Below are 18,801 nucleotides of genomic sequence, written 5' to 3'. Positions count from 1 at the left end.
GCTGGCCTCTCTTTCAGTACTAAAGTACAGCTACACAGACATGTGTGCAGTCTCCTGGGGGCAGAACACATACCCTCTTCATCCGGAATAGAAATTTCTGGGTGCATTTGGGTGGAGGATGGACTGTGAGTTTCTGTAAGTATGACTCACAGCTAATAATCATCTATACAAATGCCTGTCTCACTAATAAAACACTTCAATCATTCCACTGCATTCCATGCACATTTAGTGAACATCTACTACCTACCAGGTTCAAGTTGAAAATGCATGGGGGAGTGGGATGATAAGGAAGCTTTACAAGTGGCATCTATATTGGCAGGTTGTTATTTAGGGGAAGAGTGCCAGGCCCGTGATTATCCTTTTGCTGACCCGAAGCAAAATGAGGGGAAAAGCTAAGGAAAATGATAAAAAGACAGAAGAACAACAAAAAGCTTCGACGTAACACTTTGGAAAGAAGCCACAGTCGAGCAGGTGCCATGTCATAGAGAAGCCTGCAATGAGGTAAAGCCTATCTCTCACTAATAACTGGGGATCGATGCCGTATGTCGGTAACCCCACTACAGTTACTTTGAATAGAGCAGGATACATTTCAAGGCAAAGGCTTCTGGGACTCTCCCTGGAGAAGCATTTGGTCCTCAACTTACTCCTTCCTTCCAATTTATCGGATGCTTTTCACCTTTGCTGTTAGAGCAGAATCAGACCTGTTCCCACAAATTTTCAAAAACCGGGTGGTTTCATCCTATCCATCACTCTGCCAGCCTAGTCAACCTCCCTTCAGTCCCACACGGTCTCACCTTAGCCCTGATTCCTCTCCGGCTCCCCTCCGTCATCCCTTCGACTGCTTTAAATATCTCACTCCCTCTGAATGATTTCACCTCCCCTGTCCTGGCACCTTGCCTTTCAGCCTCCCAGTCGCACCCTCCAGCTGTCTCCCAAAGGTCAGGGTGCCGTCTTAACTTCTGCACGTCAAGGTACCAGACTGAGTCCTCATTGTCACTGAACTTTCTTTCTTTCCCATTAGCACTTGGTTTTAGGAGAACCGAATACTCATCCATATTACATCACCCGCCCACGTTATTTCTAGGACATAGTGAACAGCATGATTGCTTCTCACAGATCCAAGGGCATTGAGAGACGCCCTGAGGCCCACACACCTGTCCCAAGAACACCTGCTGTCTCTGCAAGGCTCTTTGCTTTCAGATTCCCTGCCACCGGGAGTGTGCCTAGGAGATCCCCTCAAACGTAAGTGCTCCCCAAGGCTGTGCCATCAACCATTTTCTAGTTCTCCGAGGGAACCCCTTAGCTATCTCAAACTCCTTTATGATTTCAAATTCCACTCCTCTGTGGATGAGTCCCCAATGGACTCCCAGCTCTGCACTCTACGGAAGCCCAGACCTATACCTCCATGACAACATTCCAACTTCAAACTTCCAGTGACCAGAACCAATCTCATTATCTTTCCCCATCCTCCTGCATGTGTCTGTCTCCGGTGTCATGAATGTTTCTGTCACTGAAGTTCATGGTCTCCGGGTCATCCCGGACTTCCCTCCCTTTCCCTTGGCTTCCAAGGGTCCTGCCCCAGCACCTGGGAAGCCACTCCTGTATGAGTGCATGACCCCCGCCGGATCCTTGTCACCTGCTCTCTCCTCCATGACTTCCTGGGTGCCCACAGCTCTCAGCTCTAAGCTGTACTCACAGAATTATCTCCCCAAGCAGTGTCTGATGTCTCCCCCGGGCTCCCCCACTCACCTGCTCACAAACATTTGATGGCTCTCCGCCGTACTTGGAATAAAGTTCAAAATTCAAAGTTTGGCATTCAGGGTCCTCCACAATTGAGGCATAATCATGCCAAACATTTTAGCTGTGCTCCCATGAATACTCTCTGGATTCTGCCCTACTCTCCAGAGAAACCTGCATGGGTGCTTTCCTTCACAGGCCGCGTCAGAGGCTGCCTCCTCCAAGAAGACTTCCCTGCTTCACCTGCACAGCAGGAGTCTACTGACAAGGAACCTTATACCTCCCTTGTGGCACGAATTACCTTCACCGTTGCGGTTTATTTATACATCTTATCTGTCGCACCAGAGAACAAATTCCATGACAGGAAAGGAAATGAGGAAAATTTAAGACATATTTCCTCAACCTTTCACACGGTACTTTTTTTTTTTTCTGCAAATTTTTCTTTTGCCAAGAAAACTTCACTAAATAGAATGTGTTTGCCCTGGCAGAACAAGTAAAGATTAAGTGAATGATGATCAGCCTGTTGACACAGGGCTTTCGCTGTGTGCAGGGGCACTTCTGGTATCTTGTGGCCCCAAATCTAAACAAAAATCCTGAAACACGGAATGATCACCTTGATCGACTGGGCCAATCAGGAGATCAAAGTTCCAAGGGACTTGTGACTTTTGTTCGTCCTAAGTAGGGGAAGCCAGGATTCAAACCCCTGTGGATGGCCCGCAAGCTTTACATTCTTGCCATCCTTAGTCACTCTTATTTATTTTTTGAGACCTGCACTCCCTTGACTTATACGCACTCCCACAAATCTAGGGTTACACGGGAAGAAAGGGCAAATGGTGCGGCCATCTGCGGTCCTCACACAGTTCCTTCCCTCCACTGGTCTTGTTTGCCAAATAGGATTAAAAAAAAGAACCCCAAAACACTTTAAGCACGACTTGCACGTGTTTGTAAGACATAAAACATAAGCACAGGAGGAGAAAAGGACATGCTTTGTAAACCATACCAAAGTGGCACTATTATTATGGTTATTATTTGATGTGGATGATGATGATCTCCTTTTCAAGTCTGAATGTGAAGCATGAACTTCCCCCTGGCCCGGGGGTAGGATGCGATGGTGCTTCAGGGACCTCACTAGTCGTGGGAACAGAGCCCACTGCTAGAGCCCAGAAAGAGGGGAGAACAGATAAGGAGGGGGCGGGGCCGCAGTGAGAAAAGGATATGGGGTGCCGTCCCACCCACTTCCCTTTATCTTACAATACACAGTGCCGGGTAGCCAGCTACACTTTTAAACATTTTATTAAAAACAGAAAGATCAACACATCCTAAGTGTCCAGTCACTGGATTTTCACAAAGTGAACACATCTGTGTGACCCACCCCCAGACTGAGGAATAACGTATTAGCAGGACCCTGAGAACCCCTGTCGCCAAAGGGTGACCCCTCTCTTGAACTAGCTACTACATCTCACTAGCTGGCTACATCTTAAATTAACCCTTTGACTGTTGTGGAGAGGACGGCAGTGGGTTCTTGGAGAAGCCCTGTCTGGCAGCAATTGCCATTTCAAAGCAGGGGGTAAAAAAAGTGTGTGTGTGTGTGTGTGTGTGTGTGTGTGTGTGTGAGAGAGAGAGAGAGAGAGAGAGAGAGAGAGAGAGAGAGAAATTTTGCATGTAGGAGAAAAGTGTTTCTAATTTTCAATCCTGAAAATGTGAGGGGAAGAAGGAAGATGGGAAGAAGGGAAATAAGTCAGTAAATGCAGTCTCTTTCTGCGTCCCCCACTAGAAGCTGAAAGGCTCCAGCGACGTGCCATTTTGAGAAAGGAAGCAAACAGAATGGCCCTTCTCTACCTGCCTCAGCCTCCGGCCGGAACAGATCAGCTCCCGTGCCTGTAGCCTTCAAATATGGGGCTAGGTCGGCGGTGATTATTTGATAGCACAGTGTTCACTAGAAGCCTGATATTCTGTGGAACATATGGTTTTGATTTTGGTGGGTTTTTTTTTTCTTTCTGTTTTTAGCCAGTGAGCAAGATGGAGAGTGTCACAAACCTAACTCCAGAAGGTGCTGGGATTTGCCAAACTGTAAAGGGAAACTAACGCCCGAGCCCGTGTCCCTCCCGCTTTCGCAGCTCGGGGGGGCCCTCGGGGGAGACACAGAGGGCCAGGATGGAACTGCACTGACCGGATCTACGACAGAGACACCCCACCGTTGACAAAGCACAGAGCCCAAGTCGTGGGGCTTCCCACGACTCTCTGCACTAATTGTCAGCCTGGAAGGAAGAGATCAGAACATCAAATAAAAATCCACAGGCACACAACCATTAACTCAAGACCCAACATGTATCTGGCTAAGAAGACTAATGCTGACTCTGGTTTCCACCATGTTTTAAGCAGCAACATTCTCCAACTTCCCATCTTGGGTTATCAGCCGCCAACATTTCCCAAAATAAGCACTCCTCTCAGTTACGTTTTCTGATCAATTATTTAGCATGGTCTGGGCGATACGACATCAATCTTACCCCGAGGGGGAAGAAATTTATGCTCCCTCGTGGTCAGCTAGAAAACTTGTAGTTTTAATTAAAAAGGCACATTTTCAGCATGGATGAGAGTGCTGGCTGGGTTTATGGACATTAGTAAGACTAGTAGTAAAGAGAGGAAAAAACAAAAGGCAGAGTCGAGGCCTGGGGATCTTTAGGTTAAATATCAACCTGGGAATTTTCCTAAGAGAATCTGGAAGGCTTTTCTCAACTCATGTTTGAGAGCCCTTGAACAGGCTTTTCTCTAGATGAAAACCTGGCCAGCTAGTCGGGAAACAGTTGACCAGCCCTTCCTTTGTTTGCACAGGGTGTCCCTGAGTAGGCCCCAGGCGGAACTGAAGGAGAAAATCCTTCCTGGTTTCTCCCTCTCTGAGGAAGGAGGACAGGTTAGTGCAGCTCGCTGTCGACTGGAGCTGGGATTAATTAGTTCCTTCGGTGACCTTGGCATCTGCTGATGGCGGAATATGTCTCCAAGCTGTGGAGGGGCTGTGCTCAGCCACGGAGGGACTCAGGAGGACCAAGAGCCACGGTGACAACGATCACCATTTTGTTGAGTCCCAAACCAGAAACAACACAACAAAAGAACACCCCGAACAAGTGCTTTAGGCCTAAAAGCCGCTTTAGTGTGGTATTCAAATTGTGTGGATTATCTGTCTGTGTCTGTATACACACTAATCTAGATCTGTTGTTGTGTGTGTACATATCAATGTATATATCTGTGTGCATATATCTATCTGTGTATGTATATTAACCTAAATACATAATATATATTAACCTAAATCTCTACCTAACTTTATCTGTATATACAAATATTTATCTGTAACTATCTACATATATTAATCTAAATCTGGGTCTACAGCTCTATATCTGTTTATGTATATTAATGTCTTTCTCTACCTGTCTCCATACATATATATCCATCTAAATCAATCTGTCTATCCATCATCCTATGGGTGGTTTTGCAAGTCAATGCCCAGCATCTTGCCAGGTATTTCCAAAGACGTCTATAGCCTCTTGTTGGGATTGACAAAAATTTTAAGCATCCCACGCCATTGGGGAAGACGTCTGACCTTCCTCACTTCACCTGCACAGAGCTGAGGGAACACGGCGTGCCCCACCCCTTTCTCTAACACAGCTGGTTCAAGGTTCAAGTAGGATAGCGATGTGGGTCAATGTGAGAAACTCAGAGCGACCCAAGAGAAACTCACAGCGGGCTAAGTTGCATAAATAAATGTATTACATCCTAAATAAGGGAGCTGCCAGCTGCTCCTATGAGAGGCAGCCTGATTGCCATCTTTCAATGTATGAAGAGACTCACCCACTGAAGAAGCATCTGGGTCACTCCAAAGGCCCAAACGAGGGCCGGAGAGTGAAGGTCACTGGAGTCACATTTCGTCTCAGCACAAGGCTGAATTTTACAACAGAATGTTGTAGTTCGTAAGCACTCTGGGGCAGTGATTGTCCAGTCAACGGAGGGGAAAGAAGCCATGAGAACCTGGGTAGCAGGGCTGTGGTGGGGGGTAGACATGAGCTGTGCTAGATAATCCCTCCAATTCTTCCCAATTTGGGATTGCCTCTGATCTTCACCTTATGTTTGTGGGTTTTGTAAATCGGGAGGAGGGGCTGTTAGGGTCTCGCGTGTGCGGGGAGCCCCTCCTGAGGCCCCGAGGCGTCTCCCCAAGCTCCCGCAGCCCCAACACCTGAGCACCAGTGGAACAGAGAGGTGCAGGTGAGCAGATCACAGGGAGTAAGGAGTTAAGGAGACCAAAGTTCTTGGTGGGTCCCTGCAGCCCCAGAGGCAGCTAGTTCCCTTTGATCCTGACTCTTAATTGCAGCCTACTAGCAAACAGGGAACTTGAAAGAAAAGAAACAGGGGAACTCTGGAGATAGGGTTTGTTTTGTTTCCTGAGGGGATGGTCTTTGTGGTGGCTGCCAGGAAGCTGATACTGTAGGGTTGGAAGGATGGGCTTCCTAAGGGGGCAAATAAATAGACCTTTCTATCAGCTAAGAGCCAGGTGTGAGTGGAACCCCAGGAGCAGTGGGCAACTACGTGTGCCCGTTAGCAGGGGTGCCCGGGAGAGATGCCTCGGCAGAGAGAAGAGCAAGAGAAAAGAGACGATGGGCTGGCTCAGGAGCAGGCCAAGCAAGAAACAGGATGGTGGGTACACGCACTAGAAACAAGCAGCACGGGCCTCGGCAGAGGATGGGAGACACTCGTGTGAGAGAAGAGGGAAGGCGGGGGACAAGAAAAGCAGTTTCTAAGAACTTTCACAGAGCACAGCAAAGCCACAACACAACACATCTCCCTCTTGTACATGCCCCACAGCCGATAATGGGCTTTTACATATGTTATCTATTTAAGGTATCAATAAGTTGACATCTTTAGGTCTTTAAGCTTCTTACACACACACACACACACACACGCACACACACACACACACACACACAAGATTCAAGAGTAAAGAAAAGGCCAACTAATGACAACAAATAACGGAGAGAAGGCTCTGGCCATCCCTGGCGATTTATCAGGTCCCTTTGGGAAGGGGAGCTCCTGACTGAAACTGAACTCATGCCCGAACAGTATGCCAGTAATTGCTTGTTTGTGGTCTGTCTTACACACAAGTGTAAGTGGAGTGAATTCGGCTAGCAGTATGTGCAAATGTAAAACAAGTTTTTCTAAAGCAAACCCCCAAAGAAGAACCTTTGGAAAAGGTCGGGGCCTTTGGAGACCACCGACTGGGGTTTCACCGCTTGCTCTGTCACTTGTTAGTGTGTGACCCTCGCAAATAACTCAGCTCCCGGGACTTTATTTTCTTCATAAAAATTCTTCATGGGTCAATGTCCACAAAGCTCCCAGCAGAGGGCTTGGCATAGAGTAGGCACTCAAGATACTCAACCGACACTCGTTTCCCTTCATTCTTGAAAGGCTATTGGTTAAATTAAAAATGCAAGAAAACACCAGCCATCTGTGTGTGAACTGAACCAGCATCTGGGCAGGGAAGACTTCCTCCAAATCAGTTTAGCTAGACTCGGCCCAGGAAAGAGGGGCCACGTGCAGATGGACAGGAAAATGAAGCATTCAAGGGAGGAAAGACAGATGGACACAAAAGAAGGTGTAAGACTTGTGACAAGATACAAAGCTGTCCACAATCAGGCCTGGACATTTCCCTTAAGCCACCACCTTAGACAGCTATCATTTCTAAAACTGTCTTCACTTCTACTGCAAAACATTAAAAGTAGCATTTTTAAACAGATGTGATCTTCATCACCTTTAACACGTCCTCTCTATTCTTCATATTCTTTGGAGAGAATAAGGGAAGAATGACATTCTCTGCACCATGAAGGGAGATGATGAGTTGGTCAGAGTTCCACTACGAGCATGGGGAGACATCCACAGACCAGCTGTCTAAAGCACAGAACTCCTGGAAACAGCCCAAGGCCCTGCCTTTCACCCTTGACTACAGAGGCTTTGGGGCAAGGCCCACGGCATAAGTCAGTTCACCCTCGCCCCACTCTGAGCCTGAGCAGTTTGGAAAGGCTTACTGTGTCAGGGAGGTAGGTCCTGGCTCCCAGCCCCAGAGAGCACTCCTTGAAAACCACGCCAGACGCAGTGGTCTGCCGCCATCTACATTTATGTTAGCAAAACTGCCATTGTGCTCTAGAGCTTTGCTGATGAGCAGCGTGTTCATCGTCCGGGAGCTTGTTAGAAATGCAGACTCTCAGGCCCCACTCCAAATCTGTTGAATCAGAATCTCATTTTTAATAAGATTCCCGGCTGATTCCCTATGCACGTGGAAGTCTGAGAAGTGGTGCTATGGTTTACGTACTGCGGGGGTCTGCTATGAGGACAGCAACCGTTTACCCACTTTGAGTGCTTTTCTCATTTTCTCGAGCTCCTAATGGCTAGGTTCGGCAGAGACCTGCTGGATTCAAGAATAAACAGACTTCTGGGTCTGTGAGAATAGGATGACCGGTGTCCAGAGAAATCTCCAATCGCCCTGGAATTAACATTCAAACCAATGACACCACCCCAAAAGGTGTATTTCAAGATACAGACGCTGAAGTCTTGATAGTTGCTGGTTTTAAGTGTTTTCTTCTGGTTATCACTGAAAATCTATTTTTTAAAAAAAGGCTACCATATATATGAAAAATGCAGCAGGAAGATCTCCCTATCCATCCAGTATCCTGAGACTCTCACCATTACAGTGAACCAATATTTGCCTTCAAGAGGGCCATGGCTTGAGCACTCATGCCAAAGAGGGTCAACCATGTGCAGCGGGATAACGCAGTGTGGGAAGCCGCACTGTCATCCCGTGGAACCACAGAGACTGCGGTACGGTGCTTAAGAGTCTTGGAACTCACTTTTTGGCTGACAATTTTGCTCTTTTGTGGCTGTTTATTTTCCCGATTCTTTGCTAGCATTTCTGCTCTTCTAGGTCTCTGGCAGTCCTCTCCCAAGGCCCATCCTTGGTCATCTGCCTGTCTCCATTTATGGTCCCTTTGCCTTGGAGGTTGTCAGCATCCTTGGCTTGGATTATGACTGCAACACAGGTATGTCTCCATTGACACTTGAAGCCCTGCATCTAAGCTGTTCTCCGTTCCCACATTGTCAGATGTCTATGGAATATCCCACTTGGATGACCCACCATTAGCTAAAACACCACGACCAGAACGCGCCATGCATCATCTTCTTCCGTTCCACCACCCCGCTCCTACTGATTGGTTCCTTTTCCCATCCGCCCCTGTTTTCTGTTAGGGTTCCACTGACATTTTTCCTGATGACTCCAGTGCCATCTTGGCTCTTATAAGCTCTCACTAGTTTCCATTATTTTCTCTTCAAGGACCTTTTGGATTTGCCCTTTCTCTTCTATCCTCACAATGCTATTCTAAGCCCACTTTTTCCCACATCATACCTAGAATATGGCAAAAGATTTTTTTTTCCCCCGGTGGCATCCTATGTTACAAATTTTCAGATCTCCAGCCCTCTCTTACAAGTTGTAATTGAACACTTTTAAAACACGAGATACGATGTTATAAGTAACAAAATTAAGCTTGATATAGCTCTTCAGGTCTTCCATATTCGGACTTCCCCCACGTTCTATTTCCCCACTAACCCTATTTCCTACTGCTCCCCAACATCTAACCCCTGCTCTCCAGAGACAAGTTTAAGCTTCCGCACTGCCCCCTACATCACATCATGCTGTTTCCTCCTCTGGAGATGACTTTCTTTTCTCTAATTCTGACTCCTGTCCTCTCCAAACTTTGTTGAACAAATACCCCTACCAGAAAAATATCTTTGAGCAGGCACAACTGTCATGAGGTTGTTACTTATTTATAAATGTTACACTTGCATAACAATGCTAATATGTTACATACATTATCCAACATCTGTGAAAATCGACATTTTAAAAGGATGAGCTAAATAATGTATAAGACACAAGTTCAGCTATTCCTTACCTAGTGAATCATCTTGCCCTAGGTCGGGTGTAGACCTCCCACTTTAGGACCACTGATCTGGACAAAATATATCCATTCAGAGCTACAGGATAGAGCTTCCCTCTATAAAGTTATCTACTACTCCAGCCCGAACAAAGTTCTGCTTGCTTGAACAACCAGGGCATTTAAAATTACAAGTAGTAAATCACTAATATAATGTATGCTTCACCAATACTTTTTAGTTGATTAATTGAAGTTTGCATCTAGGATGCCAGAAATTTATAGATTTTTCAAATAATTCAATATCTTAATTAAAAACATTACTGTCTTTCCAAAATTGCTTGGGTTGGGCTCTATCCACTGTGCAACATCCATTACAAGAAAACTCCAAGTCAGACTGCAGTGTGACTTCATTTAAAGACTTTTATCTCGGGGCGCCTGGGTGGCTCAGTCGGTTAGGCGGCCGACTTCGGCTCAGGTCATGATCTCGCGGTCCGTGAGTTCGAGCCCCGTGTCGGGCTCTGTGCTGACAGCTCAGAGCCTGGAGCCTGTTTCAGATTCTGTGTCTCCCTCTCTCTGACCCTCCCCCATTCATGCTCTGTCTTTCTCTGTCTCAAAAATAAATAAACGTTAAAAAAAATTAAAAAAAAATAAAGACTTTTATCTCATTGAATATCATGTGCACAGATTCCCATAGCTTTGAGGACTAGCTTTTCTGCTTTTTTTGGCTACTGAAAAAAAAAAAATCTTTGAACACATTGGTTAACCTCACTCAAGTTCAGTTTTTGTTTAAATTATAAAACAGGAACAAGAAGGAAATGTTGTGACCATTAAAGAGATGATAAAAACTGAAGGGATACATACCTGTAAGACATCACTGTTATTATCTCACCTAGCACTTTGGTGTCATAATATGAACTGTATCAGGCATATCTAGGATCTCTAAAAACAACTGCCCTCCTACTTCCACCTATTTCTTTCTGAAAATGAATGATTTTTATTTTCTCCTTTTCATTTGCTCAGCTGAAAACACGGTGCTGCCTACCCTGTCAGGGTCTGAGCTTACATACTGGCTCTAGCAAGTATTAGCGATGGGCTCACGGGTGTGTTATTGAACCTTTGGGAACTTCTCTCGTTCTATGGACCATCATTAACTTTGCGGGGAGAGCATTAACGTTGTGATATTCTTCAAAGGCTCAAATTAAATGAGATATGTTGAAAATATTAATTTCTCCCCCACCCCATTAGCAGGCCTAAGAGGACTCAATGAGAAGCTCTCGTGGGCAAAAGGAATACTTTGAATTTTGGTTTTTCCCACGTGTGCGGGCAATTTACAACCATTAATGAACTTTATGTTCTAGAAGCACCTCCCTGCCATCCATAGCCAAACTTACCTGGCTACTATGTGGCTAGGCTAGTGCACGAACCCAGGATAGGTTTTGTCCCCTGGCGCCTTCTGAACAGTCAGAGCTGAGAAAGCAAAGCCAATCAGCCTCTCTTCTTGTTCTGCCTTGGGAACTAGGCTGTCTGCAGTACTGGTTACACGGAATTGTCCAAGAAAGCTTGTGGGGACAGGAGATAGTGACATGTGTACATGCACCAGGGACACTTAGAAGTTTTTCCTGCTTTTCAAAATTCAAGTCACTAACCACGGGCAAAAACAAATGAATAAAAGTTGTTTGTTTTTTTAATCCAGTTTATAACTCATCTGTTCCAGGAGCTTTACCCAGTGCTCTAATTTTAGGCTTCTGGATTTTTTTAAACCCTCTTTTTTGAACTGTTAATTGAGGTAAGGTCTGTGAAAGCCCTTTGTAAAGTGTAAGAAACTATACATATGTTAATTATTCTTCTGAAGACATTTGTATGCTGACCTATTCTTATCTTGTTTGTAAGTATCTTGTTCACCAGCGATCGCGGATTGCAAATGCTTAAGACCCAGGACCTGCAGTGCTGGGTGTTCCTTGCCTCCTCCCTCCGTCCTCTGAGGGGGGCTCACCCGCCCCCCCCCCCAAGCTCGTACAGCAGCCAGCTGCCTGGATGCTCCTAAACCTTAGAACAGCCCATCTGCCTGCCAAGACTCGTAACTAAAAAGACTTCTTTAGGCTCGTTTACGTCCCTCAGTCTCCCACTCAGTTCTCCACAAAGTGAGTCCTTAACCTTGCAGTTTGTCTGCACCCAGAAAATACACAGAGATGTTAGAGTAAAGAAAAAAAAAGTTAGAGTAGAAAGAAAGAAAGAAAGAAAGAAAGAAAACAACAAATAAGCAAAGGAAAGCAAAAACTTTGTGTTTAAAAGGAGAAACCGTTTTTTTTTTTTTTTTAAGTAACTCTGTTTTTAAGGGGAAAAGCGGGGGTAGTTTAATCCTCCAGGGTGGAGAATCAGGTTTCCTTACTGGGACGGGGATGGCGAGATAATTACATCAGGGGCTCCCAGGTACCCCGAGGCTCTGGAGTATGGGAGAGGATCTAGGATTTCCTTTTGGTGACTGGTGTTTAAGGCTTTTTAGATGATGCGTCCATATTCCCCAGTCACTTTGGGGCTGAATCTCAGCTTGCTGAGACTGGGTGATTGCTCTCAGTGGCCTCTTATTTGGGACTTTTCAGCACATTCTCATAGGTCTATTGCTCATCTTACATCTTTATATGTTATTTAAACAGCATTTATGCTGAGGAAAGTAACAGAGGTGAGGAAAGTGCATATAGACATTTAAAACTCAAAATCCCTTCCCTTATTCTCCCCCCACCAAACACCAAGAACGATCTGAAACCTACAATTGATGCCTGATAGTCAAGGTGAAATTAACATTAACCAATACATTTATTAAAGTCTTTAAAACTTACAATTTTGCATCATTTCTTTCTGCCGCTGATTTTGCACATACACTAAGTCAGGTATTAGGTAATTGACTCGTTTTAACTGAATAGCAAAAGCCAGAGAACCCAAGAGGTGTTTAATAAACACTTGTTGACTGATTGATGGAATATACTGACCTAGCATCTTCTAGACAATGCATTCTTTGTCAGAGCGCTAAGGTAAGTCGGTGGGTCCACTTTTATTACCAAGCGTTTCTCTCGCGTCAAGGGGAGCGGGCCAGCTGAAAGTTTGTCCACTGGCCTGTGGCTCAGGTTCACAAAAGAAACCCTGGGGCTTTACCTTTCACACCTGTTTTCACTCTCACAACAGAAGCGGGACTAGCCTTGGCTGCCGAGCCTTCGGAGGCACCGACCTGATGCAGACCCAGCCTTGACGCCACCCTGGACTGCTTACTATGAATGTTATCACAGCTGCAACCCCCAGTTTGCACACAAAACCTAAGAAACAACTGAGCTGAGTAAAGAAAACAGGAGAAAAACACTGTATTGTAACTAATTTAAAAGCCCAGCTACGTCTTCCTGCCTCGTTCTTCTGAGAGAAACCAACTCGTGAAATATCAAGTCCCTGGCTCCACGCGGCCAAGCGCAACTCCACCCATCTGGTTCGGTGGACCATTCCAGAAAGGACGCCTGGGCGCATGACCCCTTTGCTTCTCTCTGCAGCCCCTTCCTCTCTTTCCTTGCCAGGTCTTCGGGCAGACTTTGTGAAAGGAGCGAAGTCCTTTACCCTGTTCCTCTCTGTCCCTGGGGTTCCGTGCTCACCTGGCCTGACTCTGGACCTACGGCTTTGCCTTGACTTTGCTACTGGCTGATGGTTTACACCCCCACCTTTCTCTAATGCCCCTCGCCTCCACTGCCCCCGCTCTCTCGAGCTGCCAGATTTCTCTGCCTGATATGACACAGTAACTGTTTCTGACCCTGTCAGCTCTCAGGTGCAGCTGTACCCAGAGATATTCAAGGCCCCCAAACTATGTTTTCAACAAACATGCCCCACAGTTTTATCACCTTTCATCAGTCACAATCCTTTACCCCTTGCAACGTTACCAACCTGCTTCTATGCTGACGATACGTTTTGTCGTTTTGGAAAATGTAAACAAATCAATATGCCTTCTGCCCCCATCTTCTCTCATTATCAGTAAGAAAGTGCAGGAGGAAAGGGAGAGGAAGGGCACGAGAGACTGAGCCTGGTCAGTCTATCGTCAGGAATTCTCTCAAACTCAAATCTAAATGCTTTTCTCCCAATTCTCGCTCGGAATCTTGAGTGTCTGATCTTGAATTTCGATGGCGCTCCCCAAGTGCGGGACTGGCTGGTGGCCATGTGATATTGATTTGTTTTCGCCATAGCAACAGCAAATTAAAACAACTAGCAGAGAGGAGGCAGGCCGGTAACCAGTAAAGCTACATAACCAGTATATTTTGCAAGCGTATTTTCCTCTTTTCCTCATATTCTCTCTCTTATTCAATCTACTCTTGCAAATTTAATGCAAAGTCAAAGCAAAAATAGCACTAAATGCTTTGGGCACTACAAGGCCTATGTCTGAAATAGTCTGGTTGGCACAGCTTCTGGTATATTGCATGAGATCGATGGAGAAAATGCAAACAGCAATGCTCTGAATTCCTTGGAAATTTTGTTTGTTGGTTTAAGGATAAATAGCCCTAGAAAATTGACCTGAGCACACAGTAGAGTGAAGTGTTCTGGAAATATGACTATTTATCTTAATACCCTAAGGCATTTGCCAACCGTTTCATTAATACGGAGGTTTTATCCCTTTGTACTTTAAATAGCTCATTGTGGCAAGAGACAGATGACTTCTTTTTATTTTATTTTATTTTATTTTATTTATTTTTTTGGTACAAGGTCAAGGCCTCTCAAAATGAATGCTGGAATTATGAGAGAAAAGTGTAGCAAGTATTACTCAGTTCTATTAAGAGAGAGAAAAACGAAGGTGGGTGCCTGCTTAGGGCTACAAGAGCAGCTGGAAAGGGAATGTAAACTAGAACCAGGAACTCCCCAGAACTCCGGTCTGTTCGTCTGGAAATTCTCCCTTCAGAGGCCCCATATTAAACGCTACCTTCCCCTGATCTCTCCGACCCAGGTTACCACCTGTGACACAGATTAACAGCCTGCAGTACTGGACTTCCCTTCCTTCAGCCCATCTGCACCAGGCATGGTGCTCTTTATTTAAAAGCAGCTGTTCCCACCATCACGGCCAGCCACGAACTTGGTGGCATAACCTTGGTCCTACACAGTGGCTCCGGGGGAACTGGGAATGAGGCCACAGGCACTATCCACCCAGGTGGCAGTACTGGGCTGTGCCAGGCGAAGTTGGGCCAGAAGCAAAGCCCGTGCTCCGCTCCCCACTGCTCTTCGCCAGCACGGCCAGAACCCTGCAGAGAACCTGCTCGGACCTGCCCGACGTGAGGCAGGTAGGAGATGCCCTATTTACGCTGGAGATGGGTTTAGGGTTTAGAAAGGACGGGCTAAAATATGAAGACATAACTCAAGACCTGCCAAGTGAGAGTCAGAATGTTTCTGGCCAGGACGTAAAGCAATATTCCTCTCCACGAGCCTGAATAAAAGAACACCCAGCAGAAATAGTTGGGGGATGACGTCAGAAGTTCTGGGCTAGTGTCCTGTGCTTCTCCTTGAAAGTAAAAACAGTGGGTCTGGAAGAATCTACGTGGCATTGCCCTTATTTAAATGAATATTTGAACTGCTCCTCAGAAAACAGGCAGGATAGCTGAAGAAACTTCATCTTATTTAAAGATTATAAGCATGCCCTCCTTTTTTCCCCCCACTTTACTAGCTCCCCAAAGCACATATTACCAAATTAACAAATTGTCTTTCCACTTAACCTTTGTCTTTTAAAAGGACAGTAATGCTTCTCGAAGAGCATTCACGGTAGTAGTGGTTAGGCAAGTCAGATTTTTTTCTTCGCTTCAGTGCTTGCTAACTATTCTAAAAATGTTACACATTTATTGTAAACACATGCTTCCGAGGCCTAACAAAAAAGCACAGTTTCCTCATGCCTGGCAGAAATTTAAAACGGAGAAGGGCAGAAAGAATTCTTTAACAAATATATCATTTCCTTCTCTTGGGCCAAGTGTGTTAAAAATAAATCTCCATCATTTCTCCCTGCTGCTTCTCGGCAAGAAAGTTGATATGGTTCGGCATAGTGAAGACACAGCTTTAAAAGCTAGCCTGCCCTCATTAAATTATTCTGCTGGCTGTGTGTTCTCATTAAAAATGCATAAAGATCAGATAATTGCAGTAAGCATTATTAACCCAGCTTTACTTTTGAATATAATGGTTCCACTTTTAAGCTGGAAACAAAGGCTCAGAAAAAGAAATGTAAACATTGAACTACAGTATCGAAAACTTGTCAGAAAGCTACCTCTTGCTGGCTTGTTAAAAATGTGCTTTTGAAACTCAAAGCCGTGGCATTATAGGGCTAGGTGGGTCCCTAATTTCTAACACATAGATGTATTTTTGGCTAAACATTCAACCGATGGTTATTTACTATGAAGTTTTCCTTTTCTTCTTCATTACGAGTCCGTTTTCAAATAGCAGGATCAACGTAAACTTTATTTATTCGGGAGTGAACTGGGGCAGTAATGAAAATTTTCTAGAACAAGAAAATAAGAACGCTCCCAGGAATTCACAGTTTTTGTTGAGTAATAAAATGGATCTCTTCTTTGAAATAAACCCTCGTTTTATGCCTCACCCCAGTCAGGCGGCACAGATTCAAGCTTTTGCCGTTTCTTTCTTTCTTTCTTTCTTTCTTTTTTTTTTTTTTTCCTCAAATCAAAATGTTACGTAAAACTCCAGGGTCCCCGGCAAGTGTTACATTTGAATTAGTGGAATCCGGTTTCCCTGGCTTCCCTAAGCAACACACATGGAATGCACCATATACTGCAGCAAACTCTTTAAACATTCAAAAAAAAAAAGGGGGGGGGGTGATTCTCTTACCTTGTTTAGCTCTGCCTCTTTTTCCCTTTTACAGTAACCCCGGGAACATCTGGCAGAATCCAGCGGCCGAGGCTTCTCCGCTGCATCATGAGGCAGAAATTTCCATGTAAATAGTCCTCATTCCCTGTGTATTGTACTCTGGGAGCCGTCTGCCCTATCTGGAAAATTTTGCCTTCAGATGATGAAGCAAAGACAGTCTAAACTCTGTTGCTGTAAAGCTGCAGCCCTTCCTCCCCACAAATCCCTCCCAGCCGGGGGCAGCCAATCCCCGGGCAGCTCGTCAGCCCTCCTCGTCTGAAACTGGCTCTTATAGGATGAGTGACACAGCAGCACAGCACTTGCGGTGTGTGAAAACAGTGCGTCCATACTGATGAAAGAGGAATTTCCCTCTCCGAAGAAAGCAATCATAGCACCAAGACAAAGTGGCACATAATTGGCAGAGCCCGGAGAGGGGTAGCTGGAGAAAACACCCTCCAAGACAGCCAGCCCAGAGCCTGGGACTGCGCTGTAAAGACTTTCGACGATACCAACTCCGCAGATTCAAAAAAGAAACCCAGGTTGTGCAGGAGAAGCTGAAGTCCTTCTCCCATCTGACAAAGCATGGGTTTGGTTTTTGGGTTTTGGTTTTTGAAAAGGGAGAAACAATTCAGCGTCTGCCGTGGAAATTAATACCTTACAGGGAGGGCATTTACAGCTGATTCCTATTAGTGAGGGAGAATGTGTGAGCCCAAGTGCATATTCCAAATCAAAACATGCTTAACCCCCTTGCACACAGTTTTCCTGTAGAACATCTGTTACTGCAGCGGTTAATTACTGTGGCTCGTACAGCTTTCATCTAAGTTTTCCAGCTACTGGGGTCTTCAATTAGGGAATTCTGAACAATAAAATTGATATCTACACATTACCCTTTTGTCCTGCTGGCAGGCCGCGGTGAGACGACTAGGTGTGCTTTCACCTAATCCTAAGGTACCTCAGGTACCATTTGATAAATACGGTGCCTTGGCCCATATCGTCATCAGTGAAGCAGTGATTACAGGAGGATATTCACAGCTGAACACACACAGCACATGATCCAAGGGGCACCATCGGGTGCCATTCCCCAAAGGTTGTCTAGACGTGCCGAAGTTCCCTGAGATAAAGCAGGAAAAGAGAAACAGAAAGGTTGGTATGGGTTATGTATTTTTCCCCCCAGTCAACAGTGCTCCTGCAAGCTCTGAAAAAGCTCATATGGCATTTGGAAAACACAAAAAGAAGCATACATTTTCCTTCCACTTAAACACAACATTCTGAATTTCAAAAAAGGAAGTGTCATGATTCCAAGACCAGACCAAAGCAGGAACAAAGCCCCATTCATTCAGAAGGTTGAACCAACGCACTATGGTTTATAAGCAACTGTTCAGTGCATCTGTAATGAAGTACCAGTTGGGGTGGGATGTAATGGTTTCCCTTGATTTTGCTAACTGCAGTTTAAAAACACAGCATTTCCTGGGATTTCTAGGCTATTTCTTCAATAGAATATCACACGTTATTCCCCTCTGATTTTATACTTACAATGATAATTACAACTGTTTTCATCCCAGTGTAAATCCGTCACGTATGACTTTTAGGTTACTGTCTGCTACGATCTTTTTCTGAAAATTTAAACAATCTCTACGGTCAAACAGGTAGAAAATTATTTTTAGCTAGCGATACACTCAGTATTATGCTGCACGCAAATGGACAACCATAGGTTGTCTCCTCTTTCCCATCCCTCTGGTTCTGCCTATGGAATTACCATTCCCTTCATTTCGTTCCTGAAATTCGAGTCATCTTCGACTCGTTCTCCTACTCTCATTCAATGAAATGAGGTCTTGTTGATTTTTCCTCCTGGCTAGTGAAGAACTCTGATCTGATACCTGGATAATATAAATGCCAGTAAGTTGGCCTCTGGGATCAAGACTCCCCACGTTCAAGAAGATTCCCTGTTGCCAGACAGGTTTTCCCATCATGAAAAGTCATGCTCCTCTCATATTCAATGCCTCCTTTCTTAAAATCCAAATCACAGACTCTCAACGTTCTTCATAACCTGCCCCCCACCCTTTCTAACTCAACTTTTTCTACACTGTTTTCCTAAGTGAACCTCCTGATGGAGGCATGCTCATTTCTCCGGGACCTGGCTCCCACAGTCCATCCCCAGACCTGACTCCCAAGGGCTTCACTTAACAAAATCTTATCCAACCTTTAGACCTCAGCTTGCATCCTCATTTGTCTGTTATGGCTT

The 18,801-nt window shown here is 45.2% G+C and overlaps 1 protein-coding gene across 8 annotated transcripts in view; it reads right to left on the bottom strand.

The window, feature by feature from the left end:
- MBNL2 (muscleblind like splicing regulator 2) overlaps window positions 1–16,742 on the bottom strand; it is a 158,182-nt gene extending 141,440 nt beyond the window's left edge. For 5 of the 8 annotated variants that reach the window (XM_027065116.2, XM_027065115.2, XM_027065118.2 and 2 more), the window contains exon 1: window positions 16,542–16,735. The gene's annotated coding sequence lies outside the window, so the exon portion shown is untranslated. Of the gene's footprint in view, window positions 1–16,541 lie in introns of all 8 variants that reach the window. The other 3 variants (XM_027065114.2, XM_053217262.1, XM_027065120.2) reach the window with 2 other exon arrangements.
- Window positions 16,743–18,801: the final 2,059 nt, after the last annotated feature.

This window comes from Acinonyx jubatus, chromosome A1 (genome assembly GCF_027475565.1).
Source record: "Acinonyx jubatus isolate Ajub_Pintada_27869175 chromosome A1, VMU_Ajub_asm_v1.0, whole genome shotgun sequence".
Taxonomy (NCBI): domain Eukaryota; kingdom Metazoa; phylum Chordata; class Mammalia; order Carnivora; family Felidae; genus Acinonyx; species Acinonyx jubatus.
The sequence above is the reverse complement of the archived record's forward strand: the minus strand, read 5'-3'. Positions and strand labels throughout refer to the sequence as shown.